Below are 15709 nucleotides of genomic sequence, written 5' to 3'. Positions count from 1 at the left end.
AGTTAGAAGACACAATGCATCAATGCAAAAAAAAAAAAAAAAGACTAATTACTGTCCATGAGTAACCTCAACCTTGTGGGTCTATGGGTGTTTGGGCCAATAAAGTGCCAACTCAATTCTACCATTGACTTGTCTCTCATGCCCCTATGAACGTGGACACGGCAATAGTTTTTAATCTAAACCAGCCGTTTTTTACTGGAGTACACTAACACCTAATTGGGGCTATTTTCTTGACACATAGTAGCAGTTTACCAGATAAGAAGTCAAGAAAATCTAAAAGTAGATTGTTGTAAGGGTGTATTACATCCTGTGCTGGCCCCATTGTCATATCCATTCTGGATTCTGAGTGGTAAAATCATAGCTGAAAAATGCCTCTGTGTATACATTTTCCGCCAAGACAGAACTGCCAAAGGCGGTGGAGTTGCAATCTACTGCAGAGACAGCCTGCAGAGTTCTGTCATGCTATCCAGGTCTATGCCCAAACAGTTCGAGCTTCTACTTTTAAAAATCCACCTTTCCAGAAATAAGTCTCTCACTGTTGCTGCTTGTTACAGACCCACCTCAGCCCCCAGCTGCGCCCTGGACACCATATGTGAATTAATTGCCCCCAATTTATCTCCAGAGTTTGTACTGTTAGGTGACCTAAACTGGGATATGCTTAACACCCCAGCCGTCCTACAATCTAAGCTAGATGCCCTCAATCTCACCCAAATTATCATGGAACCTACCAGGTACAACCCCAAATCCGTAAACTCGGGCACCCTCTTAGATATCATCCTGACCAACCTGTCCTTTAAATACACCTCTGCTGTCTTCAACCAGGATCTCAGTGATCACTGCCTCATTGCCTTCGTCCGTAATGGGTCCGCGGTCAAACGACCACCCCTCATCACTGTCAAACGCTCCCTAAAACACTCCAGCGAGCAGGCCTTTCTAATCGACCTGGCCCGGGTATCCTGGAAAGATATTGACCTCATTCCGTCAGTAGAGGATGCCTGGTTATTCTTTAAAAGTGCTTTCCTCACCATCTTAAATAAGCATGCCCCATTCAAAAAATATAGAACCAGGAACAGATATAGCCCTTGGTTCACTCTAGACCTGACTGCCCTTGACCAGCACAAAAACATCCTGTGGCGTACTGCAATAGCATCGAATAGCTCACGCGAATTGCAATTTATCAGGGAAGTTAGGAACCAATATACACAAGCGAAGGCTAGCTTTTTCAAACAGAAATTTGCATCCTGTAGCACAAACTCCAAAAAGTTCTGGGACACTGTAAAGTCCATGGAGAATAAGAGCACCTCCTCCCAGCTGCACTGAGGTTAGGAAACACTGTCACCACCGATAAATCTACGATTATCAAGAATTTCAATAAGCATTTTTCTACGGCTGGCCATGCTTTCCACCTGGCTACCTCTACCCCGGTCAACAGCTCTGCACCCTCCACAGCAACTTGCCCAAGACTCCCCCATTTCTCCTTCACCCAAATCCAGATAGCTGATGTTCTGAAAGAGCTGCAAAATCTGGACCCCTACAAATCAGCTGGGCTAGACAATCTGGACCCTCTCTTTCTAAAATTATCAGCCGCAATTGTTGCAACCCATATTACTAGTCTGTTCAACCTCTTTCGTATCGTCTGAGATCCCCAGAGATTGGAAAGCTGCCGCAGCCATCCCCATCTTCAAAGGGAGAGACACTCTAGACCCAAACTGTTACAGACCTATATCTATCCTGCCCTGCCTTTCTAAGGTCTTCGAAAGCCTAGTTAACAAACAGATCACCGACCATTTCGAATCCCACTGTACCTTCTCCGCTATGCAATCTGGTTTCCGAGCTGGTCATGGGTGCACCTCATCCACGCTCAAGGTCCTAAACGATATCATAATCGCCATCGACAAAAGACAATACTGTGCAGCTATATCCATCGACCTGGCCAAGGCTTCGACTCTGTCAATCACCGCATTCTTATCGGCAGACTCAACCAGCCTTGGTTTCTCAAATGACTGCCTCGCCTGGTTCACCAACTACTTCTCAGATAGAGTTCAGTGTGTCAAATGGGAGGGCCTGTTGTCCGGACCTCTGCCAGTCTCTATGGGGGTGCCACAGGGTTCAATTCTCGGGCAGACTCTTTTCTCTGTATACATCAATGATGTCGCTCTTGCGGCTGGTGATTCTCTGATCCACCTCTACGCAGACGACACCATTCTGTATACTTGTTAACTAACCTCCAGACGAGTTTCAATGCCATACAACTCTCCTTCCATGGCATCCAACTGCTCTTCAACCGATCGCTGCCCGCATCTGCCTACCCGCCTAGCATCACTACTCTGGACGTTTCTGACTTAGAATATGTGGACAACTACAAATACCTAGGTGTCTGTTTAGACTGTAAACTCTCCTTCCAGACTCATTAAGCATCTCCAATCCAAAATTAAATCTGAATCGGCTTCCTATTTTGCAACAAAGCATCCTTCACTCATGCTGCCAAACATACCCTCGTAAAACTTACTATCCTACCGATTCTTGACTTCGGCGATGTCATTTACAAAATAGCCTCCAACACTCTACTCAGCAAATTGGATGCAGTCTATCACAGTGCCATCCGTTTCGTCACCAAAGCCCCATATACTACCCACCACTGCGACCTGTATGCTCTCGTTGGCTGGCCCTCGCTTCATATTCGTCGCCAAACCCACTGGCTTCAGGTCATCTATAAGTCCTTGCTAGGTAAAGCCCTGCCTTATCTCAGCTCACTGGTCAACATAGCAGCACTCACCCATAGCACGCGCTCCAGCAGGTATATTTCACTGGTCACCCCCAAAGCCAATTCCTCCTTTGGCCGCCTTTCCTTCCAGTTCTCTGCTACCAATGACTGGAACGAATTGCAAAAATCACTGAAGCTGGAGACTCATATCTCCCTCACTATCTTTAAGCATTAGCTATCAGAGCAGCTTACAAATCATTGCACCTGTACGTAGCCCATCTGTAAATAGCCCATCCAACTACCTTATCCCCATATTGTTATTTATTTTATTTATATATTATTTTTTGCTCCTTTGCACCACAGTATCTCTACTTGCACAATCATCTTCTGCACATCTCACTCCAGTGTTTATTTGCGAAATTGTAATTATTTCGCCACTACGGCCTATTTATTGCCTTACCTCCCTAATCTTACTACATTTGCACACACTGTATATAGACTTTTGTATTGTGTTATTGACTCTACATTTGTTTATTCCATGTGTAACTCTATGTTGTTGTTTGTGTCACACTGCTTTGCTTTATCTTGGCCAGGTTGCAGTTGTAAATGAGAACTTGTTCTCAACTGGCTTACCTGGTTGAATAAAGGTGAAATAAAAAAATACTGTATGTGGGAATGTCTTATGTCCGTCCTACATGTAGTGTTGGTACATGGAATATTCCTTAACTGCATATATCATAAATTGCTATGGCAAATAGAAGTATCATGTTCAACAACTGACATTTTCAGATATTATTTTGACAAACACACTTTGGTGCTTACAATTCATTCTCTATTGTCATAGATTTGGTGAGCACCGTCATCTGTGATCTTTGTGATATGACTTTCTTTAAGCACGTACTGATGAAACTGTCACTTCATATTTTTTTCTTAAAGTCTACAAACGCTCTACATTTATTCACTCTGTGATAGGGTTGGATCCTATATGCTACTTTTATTATTGTCCTGTAAATGGTTCAGTGCCTATAATTTAGGCTGTGTGTAGAATGGGGCATAAAGGAAATTACTTCTACTAATAAATGACTACTAGATTATAATGATAAGGAAAACAGCATACAAATGTGGCTTGCGTATTCATTTGCCTATAACTGATCATAATTCCATTATGTTTACATAAAAAAGAGAATACTTCAAAATGAGAAGATCCTGCCATGGAAAAGACGACTGGGCGGACATAAAGTGGAAAGGAGCGGAAATAACTCACACCATGCAGCAGGACACCTTCAGCTGTGGGGTCTTTATAATGCAGGTTTGATAGTTATATTTTCAATAATGAATAGTTAGCTGTTATGTGACAATTAGGTAAAAAACTCTATTTTATTTTTTGGTGTAGATGGCCAAGGAAGTTGCACAGAACTTCCCCAACATCCCCTCCCAAATTGATATGGAACCTTCAAAAACACATGGCGCAACTGCGAAAAGAAATGGCTGAGGATATACTAAAAATGTCTGGTATGTAATGACATTTAATTCAAAGTAAATGTAAAATTTTTATTTTTATGTAGTTGTGTGGGATAGTTCATGCCTATGATTTCAGAGTTCAACAAAGCCAACAACTGCTTCATGTGTGCCACTGATAAAGAACCTGGATGTGGCCCAAAGACTGACTGGGTTAGTAACTTTATTTAACATGTTTATAATCCTTTGACAACGGTGACGGCATGTAAGACAATTTATGATATAACACAATGGATGGCTAATTCATCATACTGCATTGATATTTGATATTATTTATAACATGTTACGCTTTGTTTTGATTGAATGTTTTGCATGCCAGTGGTGGTTCCATGTGGTGTACCTAGGAATGAAGACAAAAGAGTTCAACAGAGTAAAGAACACAAACTGGAAGTGTAGTCTTTGTTGTTGAAAATGAATGCTATACCCCATTCACACTGAAGAGGCTCTGAAATGTACATCAACCAGGGATAAAGAGAAAGTTAACACGGTGAAATGTTTCATACTTAATTGAAGTTAACTTCTAGTTCCTCCCAAACCCGGATCCGGGAGCACCCCCATCAGTAAAAAAGCTGACTAGCATAGCCTAGCATAGCGTCACAAGTAAATACTAGCATCTAAATATCATTAAATCACAAGTCCAAGACACCAGATGAAAGATACACATCTTGTGAATCCAGCCATCATTTCTGATTTTTAAAATGTTTTACAGGGAAGACACAATATGTAAATCTATTAGCTAACCACGTTAGCAAAAGACACCACTTTTTTTACTCCACCATTTTTTTACTGCATCAGTAGCTATCACAAATTCGACCAAATAAAGATATAAATAGCCACTAACCAAGAAACAACTTCATCAGATGACAGTCTGATAACATATTTATTGTATAGCATATGTTTTGTTAGAAAAATGTGCATATTTCAGGTATAAATCATAGTTTACCATTGCAGCCACCATCACAACTCTCACCAAAGCAACTAGAATAACTACAGAGACCATCGTGTATTACCTAATTACTCATCATAAAACATTTCTTAAAAATACACAGCGTACAGCAAATGAAAGACACAGATCTTGTGAATCCAGACAATATTTCAGATTTTCTAAGTGTTTTACAGCGAAAACACAATATAGCATTATATTAGCTTACCACAATAGCCAGAAACACAACACCATTTACCAGCAGCAAAGGTTAGCGATCGTAACAAACAGGCAAAAGATATATAATTTGACTAACCTTGATCTTCTTCATCAGATGACAGTCCTGTAACATCATATTACACAATGCATATAGGGTTTGTTCGAAAATGTGCATATTTAGCGGCACAAATCGTGGTTATACAATGTGATTAGTGGCCAAACTTCAAGCAATCTGTCCGGCGCCATCTTGGAGAGGCACCTATTCTAATCGATAAGTAATCATAAACTTGACTAAAAAAATACAGGTTGGACAGCAAATGAAAGATACATTAGTTCTTAATGCAACCGCTGTGTTAGATTTTTAAAATTAACGTTACTGCGCAATACAGCGTGCGCTAAAGCGAGACCGCACCGAAATTCATGGCGGAATTATTATTTGACATTTGTCAACATAAATACGAATTAACAGCATAAAGACTGCTTACTATTTGCTGAGCTTCCATCAGAATCTTGGGCAAGGTGTCCTTTCTCCAGAACAATCGTCTTTTGGTTGAAAGATGTCCTCTTCTCCTGTAGAAATAGCAGCTAACGCTAGCCATCCACTGGAGAGGTGTCCAACTCGTGATAGCGCGTCACAAAGAAATCCCAGAAAATCGCAATAAACTGATATAAACTGCTATAAGTCGGTTTAAATTAACTACCTTATGAAGTTAAGACAAAAATCAAATTAAATCAGAGCCAGAGATATAGAACTGCTAAAACGAAAGCTTTTCAGGACGCCATTGTGATATCCCTCTTGCGCCAGGCGCCCTGTTGAAAAGAACGGTACTTCCGTTCCATGAGCTTTTATAGTGCCCCAGATGGAGCAATCCACTCCATTCAAATTCTCACCGCTTACTGACATCTAGAGGAAGGCGTATGCAGTGCATGTAGCCCCATAGCTTACATGGGGACTTATAAACTGACCCTAGAACAGGGACCTCGATTTCAGAAATCTCACTTCCTGACAGGAAATGTGCTGCAGAATGAGTTCTGTTTCACTCAGAGAAATAATTCAAACGGTTTTAGAAACTAGAGTGTTTTCTATCCAATAGTAATAATAATATGCATATTGTACGAGCAAGAATTGAGTAAGAGGCAGTTTAATTTGGGAACGAATTTTTACAAAGTCGAAATGGCGCCCCCCTATTGACAAAAGGTTAAGTGTCTGTTGACATGTTGGAAAAGATTAAAGGTCTACAATTTCTGTTTAATTTGTCAATATTACATTTTTATTCATTGATTTACTGGCAACCATTACTGTGGTTACATGTTCAGTATATGTATTGACCAACAAACCCACTGCAGCCTACCTCACTAGCTCACTCTCCATCCCTGCTTTGGACAATTAATAACATGACTCTCGTACTTTGCCCTTTTCCTTTATGGTTGATATTAACAATGAAAGGAGATATTATCTGTCTCTCTCCTATTGAGTACCACTGTTAAATACTGTGGGGGGGAAAAAACAGGGAAAATAAGTACTTAGAACTACCAATTATTGTAGATAAATATTAAAGAAAAGGGTAAACACAAAACTGGACTGAACCCCCTAATTGTCAAACTAATATTAATGTACAACAATATAGAAGATACCTGACTAGAGGTTATGCAATATGGGTGTATATCCACTGCACACTTCTTAGGTGTGTAATTGACATGACCAAGGAGCTATTGCAAATTTGAAACTATGAAAAATGTACGTTACACCACACAAACAAGAGTGTGCAATATAGGACATTAGGTCACATGACCAAGGAGCTATTGAAATTTTACATTTGGAAAAATTCATGTAAAACATGTGAGATGAAAATAGACAAACTAAAGAGTGTGCAATGTGTAGGCCTACTGAGTGGACATTCTGAACCTTGTTTGAAGTCACTAGGTCACATGACCAAGGAGCTATTGAAATTTGAATGTTAAAAAAAAGTTTGTACTTTGTTTACGCTCCCTAACTAATTCAACTTGGAATACAAAATGCTGCTCACATTTCCACATGTTTATTAGCTTTGGAAAGCCAATTAATGTCCAAATCGTGAAAATAAGACCTGTGCAATGTTGTGCACAATTTTTCCAACATCATGACACTTATTTGGAGTCTGTGACTCAAGTGGTTTGAAAGCTATTGAGGTTTGAAAGCGCGAATATCCAACTTGAAACTGTCTTTACCTCGGTCCAATTCGCTATAGTATTAGCTGTTATACGACTCCTTGCCGTTCCTCAAGTTATAACGCGTTAGTTGCTTACTGGACCCTGGTAATATGTGTGAAACGTTAACTAGCTAACGAACTAACCACTAATGTTTTCCCTCTGCAGTATGTGGTTAATTTTCAGAATGAGAGAATTAGGTGAAAATTAGGCGTTGCTTGTTAAACAAGTGGATTCAGGGATCAAGTGTAGCTGGACCTGGCTTAAGCAGGATGCCACTATAGAGGTGAAAGGAACACCACACACTTTCCCTCTTTCAAACTTTTGCTGGCACATTGTAGAACAGATGTCCACAGGCAGAAAGTGTACAATGTAATAATGTGCAGTGTAGCCCAAAGAGAATGTTTTTGTTGTGTTGAATTTGACAGTGACACGTGTGTGTGTGTGGGGGGGGGGGATTATATGTATTTTTTACTCTGTGAACGTTATTTTTGCACACATGTAGCCTTGTGCACTTGATCGATGTCTATAGTGGCCACTAATAATAGAGCAAAAATAGAATGCCTGTTTCATTCTATTTCTATTTTAAGTTGTTTGCAATATTTGTGTGTGGTCACAAGTGTTCTATTATAAAGGATGTCATTGTTAACTGCAATATTAGTGTAGTTTTGTTCTCAAGACTTGAGTGTCATTTGCAGTAAAGTCTAGGCAACAAATAACATTGGATTGCTTTCTTTACATTAACCACTTTTATTTTACACACAGAGACTGATCATGTAGATCATATTCTTTGTTGTTAAAACCTGCATTTCCCCATAGCAGGGATTCTTTTGAATTTTTCAGTGCAACAAAAAGTGTCACCTTTTTGGGCCCTCACCAGTTTGCACCCCTGATCCTGCCCTCTTATAGACCTATTTTTTGAGTGACTTTTTCTGTATCAAAATAATGAAAATACTCTTAATTCAGGGGTATTGTATTTGAGTAAAGAATGTGTATGTACAATTCGGTACAGAATAATTATTTGATAACTGAATCTTATTTCTTGCTGCATAGGTAATTTATAAAGGAATGAGTTTGACAACCCACCCACCAGAAGCCCTGTTTATACCTGGTGCTTAAATGCATCCTGATATTGTCCACATTCTGATTCTGCCCACATTTTTTGAAGTTAAGACAAGGCCTACATTGTCAGCTCAAGCGTTGGAGCTGTCAAAATCAGTGAGCAGCAGCTGTTGATCATTGTCATGAAGCCACACCCCACACTCGTTAGAAATTCAGAATGAGCAAGTGTAGGCTATATAGAAATAATGACTCTTAAACAAAATAGTGATGATTTTTACCAGCCTAATCGAGGTGTAGATTACATCTCACATTCCAGTGTTAGAAAGGCTGCATGGGATTTCTCTTAATGTGATTACAGTGCAGCCAATGGCAATGTCTGCTTTAGACATGCCAGGAGCCACTTGTGGATTTGACAGCTCTAACATGTCAAAACAACCGCTAAGCAGATGTCGGCTAAAGCAGATCTGATTGTGATCAGATCTTCCTGACCACCTTCGGAGGTAGTCAGGGACGATTTGATTGGTTGAATGAAAGCTCAGTGGGTGGAGATTACAGGTGAGAGTCAAATAAAAGAAACCAGAAGGTCCCAGGTTTTAATCTTTCAGATGCCCTCTCTCAAAGTTATTCATAGCACTGGTTACACCTCGCATTAACATGTTTTTTGTGTGAACCGATTTTGTGTGTTTTATTTAACTCAGTCAAGTCAGCCTATTCCGGCCAAACCCGGGCCAATTGAGCGCCACCCTATGGGACCCCAATTACGGCCGGATGTGATACAGCCTGGATTCGAACCAGGGACTGTAGTGACGCCTCTTGCACTGAGATGCAGTGCAATGCAGTGTCACTATCAGGGACAATCATAATGTGGACAAGATCAGGACACATTGTTAGCGCCAGGTATAAAGGGGCTAGAGAGATCATCACACCAGCAGTAGTATTTATAGAAAGTGAAAACTATGTAGACCTTATAACATATCTTCCACACATCCTGGCAAATTTCCCCTTATCTCCTCTTTCTTCCGTTCACTTGCACACACATCAAGACCTCAATCACACACTCATACAGGCCTGAAATCACACACGTCTCACATGCACAAATGAGTTTGCGTACAGGGGCAGAGGGGATCTCCCATGGTGCACTGTAATGGAACCTCTAGGTGGTGCCTGATTGGTCCATAGCATGACTTCTCCCTCTGAGATTGTTGTGAGATTCTCATTTTGCCGTGATGATTAACACATTTTTTGCTCCTCAGAGGTGGGGAGACTGAGGGGATTACACAGACAGCAGTATCATTGGAATGCAGGGTGAAATAAAAGAAAATGGAGTCCACATATTGTTTTGAGAACTGTTTATTCCTCCTGTTTGTCTGTCAGGAGGTTAAATCCCAAATAGCACCCTATTCCCTAGATAGTGTACTGCTTTTGACCAACCTTGAATGGGAATATGTGTCCATTTGGGATACTACCAAAGACTTACTTACCACACCACTCACACAACACACTTCCAGAGCAGGAAGGGGACTAAGGCGGCGTACAAATATTCCTAAAACGTACTCCGTAAATCCCTTCCGTAAAGTATAATCACTGACCTGACACAACATGATAGGTGAAAGCTATGCAGTGGAACCATGACACCTATCCAATCATGATATGCAGATTAAGTACTCACTCAGGGCCGTAGACCTTGACTATAATGGGTTAAATAGAGAAGTAGAGTATCTACTCAAATGTACAGTATTCTTTGATACATATAGATCTATAAACAGTGATCCATAGGTAGGAGAAAAACATTGATGTTACCATGGCAATTAAGGCTCTTACCTCAAAATCCTGACCTACATTATGTGCGCATTCTCATTGGCCATTACATGAACTAATGACACTGGCCAAAAGCAGATGCATAACAACTATACAAATGCACTTCCATATATTAATGCCTAATAGGCTAGTACATTACAACACTCTGGGGTGAAGTTTCCCATAGGTACAGATCTAGGATCAGCTTCCCTGCCCCAATCCTAATCTTAACCATTGGTGGAGGAAATCTTAAACTGACCCAAAATCAGCGTCTAGGGGACACTTCACCCTACTCCACATGACAACATCTGAGGCAACAGGTCAAATGTGTGCCTTGAAGGCTGATTGAAGCCGTTACATGTTGGAAGCAGTCCATATGAACATACACAGATCCATATGGAAATCTATATATGACAATACCAGGAATATAAAGGCTTTGAACTAAATCACCATTCTGGTAAGTTCCTTGGTTTCCATCGATGAGCTACTAGTTCTTAGAATATACACATAGTTCTTCATCTTCTGCTATACTGTATATTTATTACTTCCAGTCCTGGGACTAAATAGTTTGAAATCTTACAACTTGTTCAAGCCTGCCTAGAGTGTCATGTGGGCTGGGTTTAGAAATATTCCATTGGTTCCATCCAGGCAAGGCACCATGCAAACTCAAATACTATTTGAAACCAGGTCAGGGCCTGTATTCACAAAGCGTCTCACAGTAGGAGTGCTGATCTAGAATCAGTTACCCCTGCTTATTCATTATGATTTAGGAGATAGAACTGAACCTAGATCATGGGGGCATTCATTACGTCCATTAACAGAAACCGTTTAAGAACCAAGCGGAAGCAAACCGAGCAAGTGGAATGAAACGGGGAGGGACCTACCTGATTTTGTCCAATAGAAACTCTCGTTTCCATTGCAAAACATTTTCCGTTTGGAGCAAACAATTTGCAAAATGTTTAGCAACAGATGAAATGTTTTGCAACAGAATCGCCATAATGAATACACCCCAGCACTCCTCTGACACTTTATTGTGCACGGATTCTATCTGTCAGTTCTTAATTAACATACTCCAGAAAACAGCGCTCTTTCACTCAGCTGCTGTGTGATCTTCTCCTCTGACTTCACTTCATCATTCTTCTGATTGACATCCGCAAACCTAACAGCCTTCTCCTGTCTGGCCAATGGGACTTTGCCATTCTCCCACTCTACTTCCTGGTTGAGGTCTGTGGCCACACCCTCTGTACTCTGCGGGAAGTCTTCTTGAGAATCTGTCTCACACTCTCTCTCCTCCTCTTCTCTCTTGAGTCTTCCTCTCTCTACGGCGCTCCCTTTCTCATTTCTGTTGTTGTCCCAGTTTCTTCTCGCCTCGCTCTCCTCCTCTTCCGTGTTCCTCTTCTGTTCATCCATCCCTCTCTCCATCACTGGGGACATGTTCTTTCTCTCCTCTTTCAGCATTTCTCCGGCAGAGTTTTTCTTCGCCTTGTTCCGACCCCTGAGGTTCAACTTCTGAAAGAGACATTTTAAAGAGATACTTTTTTTCTTTCTTTAAACTCTGTCTTCAGACACCTGACAAAACACTACAAAATCTATCTTGGTAATGCTTCTCTCTTGGACAGTTAACCTCAAATAATTGACCAAATCTCTTTTGGACTGTAATGTACTAAGAAATGCCTATTATTAGACAATATAACTGTCCCTCTGAGTGTTAACAGTACCAGAGTAGGCCTATATCAGCTGGGTTATCTACCGGTATATTTAGAAGTGACACCAACTGTGACACAGCATTGTGTAGGTTATGAGAGAGAGAGAGAGAGAGAGAGAGAAGGGCAAGAAAAGGGCAACCAGTGAAGAACAAACACCATTGTAAATACAACCTATACTTGTGTTTTTTATTTTCCCTTTTGTATTTTAACTATTTGCACATCATTACAACACTATATAGACATAATGACATTTGAAATGTCTCCATTCCTTTGGAACTTTTGTGAGTGTAATGTTTCCTGTTCATTTTTGATAGTTTATTTCACTTTTATTTATCTATTTCACTTGCTTTGGCAATGTAAACATATGTTTCCCATACCAATAAAGCCCCTTGAATTGAATTAAATTGAGAGGGAGGAGAGAGAGCAAATAAGCAGATGAGCTCCTGCATTTCTCAGCATGTTTTCACAAAAATATAGATTTAGAGTTAGATAAACTTGGATTTTTCTACAAGGACATACACAGGATACTACCCTCCACAACACAACCTTTACTCCAAATAAAAACTCAGAACCTACAACCTGATTTTGGACTAAATTACTGGAAGGATTCCTACTATCAAAGATTCTTATTTGCAAGGACTATACAGCAAATGCTCTGGCAAACCAACGACCTGCAAAAGAAGCACAACAGAAATCTGAAAACACCATCCAACCTGGAACTGAGTGAGTAATGTTTAGTCTGAAGCTACTTTTAAAGCCAAGAAGAAAAATAAATTACAATAATATATTTTACTTTATAAGGACTGAATGCTAAATTAAGGCTACCAAGCTTGCTAGGAAAGAACATATCTGACTGCAACTTCAATTAGCACTGAGGTGTGAAGTGAGAGGTGTCAAATCCCTTGAGCCTAACAATGTCAGCAGAGTGTCTGCACTCTGGACTGTGGTGAGACAACTTCAACAGGAGAAAGAGCAGGAGTGGAAGAAGGAGGCCCAGCGGCAGTCGTACGGTAATTTGGTAAAAAGCCAATTTGCTCAGGACATTGTTTTCACTCACAGCCTCCCCCACCCAAATGCAGAGGTCTTTGAAGCCCCCACCCCCTGTACAGAGGTCATTACAATACAGTACCCCTGGATGTAAAAAATGAGAAGGCACGAAAAGAGTACAAAAATAAGCTCCTTATGGAAAATCAAGAGACACTTTTTGCTGACTGGTATAAAAATGGGAACATAAGCAACTTAATCTTCCACACAGACCATCCCCTGGCATGGTGCAGTGTTATATTAACGCACTACCTCTCTGTTAAGAGAGGGGGGGTTAGCGATGGGTGGAAACTCAGGATACTAGACAACAAGGACTCTGAGTCACCTAATGTCAACCTGTACAAGTCTGGAACAGTATTGGTACAGGGCAACCCCAAACAGTTTCCTCTGTACTTTCACATAATCAAACAGGGAGCACAGCAGGAGAAGCTCTCTCTTGAGAATGAGAAACCCCAAGCGTGTCAGACCAGACCTCTTCATTAAACAACCTCACAGACGAACAACACTACTCCCTCACTGAAATGAAGGATAAATTCACCCAGCTGGAGGTATGGCAGTTGGAGCTGGAACAGCAGGTGAACACACTCCAGTTAGCACAGACCCAGACAACAGTCCAGCACAACACCACCACCTCAACCAGACCCGGAGACCTGGAGGGGGAGAGAGATATAACTGCACTCTGGACTGTGGAGAAACAGGAGAAAGAGCAGAAGAAGAGCAGGAGAAAGAGCAGCAGAAGAAGGAGGTCCAGCGGCAGGAGAAGATGAGAGCAGAGCTGGAGAAGAACAGTGCACTAGAGGAGAAGGTGGGAAAGATGACATGTGACAGAACAACCCATTAGAGAGCTGACCCCCGCAGAGAAGCCAGAACAACAGCCCACCTCAGATCCTGACCATAGCCTCGAAACCACAGCAGAACAGTCCACCCCAGACCATAGCCTCGAAACCACAGCAGAGCAGTCCACCCCAGACCATAGCCTCGAAACCACAGCAGAACAGTCCACCCCAGACCATAGCCTTGAAACCACAGCAGAACAGTCCACCCCAGACCATAGCCTCGAAACCACAGCAGGACAGACAAATGAAGAATCCCAAGCCCAGGGGAACCCACTGAGCACCCCTCATCAGCCACCCTTTTTTAAATTTAACTAGGCAAGTCAGTTAATAACAAATTCTTATTTACAATGACGGCCTAGGAACAGAAGCCTTGTTCAGGGGCAGAATGACAGATTTTTACTATGTCAGCTCGGGGATTCGATCTTGCAACCTTTCGGTTACTAGTCTAACACTCTAACCACTAGGCTACCTGCCGCCCCAGGAGTGACCCTGATAGCCCCCCTGACAACCCCCCCATCCCAAACAGTGTCTTAACACCCAGCGCGCCCCAGACCTTCTGTCTGAGGACCAACTTGGTTCACCTTGCCACATAATAATACACACAGGCACAAACGACCTGAGCGCACAGCAGGAAAGGGTGGCCACAGCTCTCAAGGGAGTGATTGAAAAAGCTTCTTCTACTTTCCCCAACGCACAAGTGGTTATCTCCACCCTGCTACCATACAGCGGGTAAACGCAAGTATTTCCAGTGACTGTGCCTCACCACTCCACCCTGGACTTTATGACCATGTCCACCTATACAAGACAGCAGTGCCCACCTTCGCCAGGACCCTAAAGGACATCGCCCTCAACCGCAGCCCCAACACCTCACACAGGAGCAACAGATCAACAGACACCCCGCTCAGACCAGCGAGACACTCTTCCAGACCTGAGGGACCCCCCCAGACCTACACAGAGGATCCACGCCGAGATGACCCACATTCAGACCACAGCACCACCAGCCACATCCACACCCCCACCAATCAATATCCCCCCAAACCAACCATGCCCACACCCCATATAGGTCAGATCAGACCTATGCCCCTCTAGCCCACCCCATGCCCCCCACAAAGAGGGCCTCAACATGAAAGTCACACATACGTCCAGGCCATGAGCAGGCAAACAGGCCCAACCCCCATTCTTACACTGGCCCAAGCCAATGGCATGTATCAGATGCTTAGCAGGCTCTGCTCACACTTACTGGTCTGAGGCCAAACCACACGACTAACAACATTGGACACAATGAAACACAACGCCTTCACTATCTCAGCTGGTAGTCCTATCCACCAAACTACCAGGAGTAAAACAGGGAAGGGACTCAGGGGGTATGCTAATTTGGTATAGAGCAAACCTAACTCTCTATTAAATTCATCAAAACAGGAACATTTTACATTTGGCTAGAAATTCAAAAGGAAATTATCTGAACAGAGAAAAATGTCCTACCGATATCCCCCCACTAGAATCCCCATACTTTAAAGAAGACAGCTTCTCCATCCTGGAGGAGGAAATCAATAATTTCCAGGCCCTGGGACATGTACTAGTCTGTGGCGACCTAAATGCCAGAACTGGACAAGAACCTGACACCCTCAGCACACAGGGGGACAAACACCTACCTGGAGGTGACAGCATTCCCTCCCCCATATGACCCCCTAGGCACAACTACGATAACATAACC

General features: G+C 42.1%; 1 long non-coding RNA gene across 1 annotated transcript; it reads left to right on the top strand.

The window, feature by feature from the left end:
• Positions 1-4172: 4172 nt before the first annotated feature.
• LOC120027323 lies at positions 4173-4595 on the top strand. Its single transcript, XR_005473285.1, has 3 exons — positions 4173-4216; positions 4302-4375; positions 4567-4595. It is a non-coding gene; the product is annotated as an uncharacterized LOC120027323 (long non-coding RNA).
• Positions 4596-15709: the final 11114 nt, after the last annotated feature.

The sequence above is a fragment of the Salvelinus namaycush genome, chromosome 32, assembly GCF_016432855.1.
Source record: "Salvelinus namaycush isolate Seneca chromosome 32, SaNama_1.0, whole genome shotgun sequence".
Taxonomy (NCBI): Eukaryota; Metazoa; Chordata; class Actinopteri; order Salmoniformes; family Salmonidae; genus Salvelinus; species Salvelinus namaycush.
This window is presented reverse-complemented; position numbering and strand designations above follow the sequence as displayed.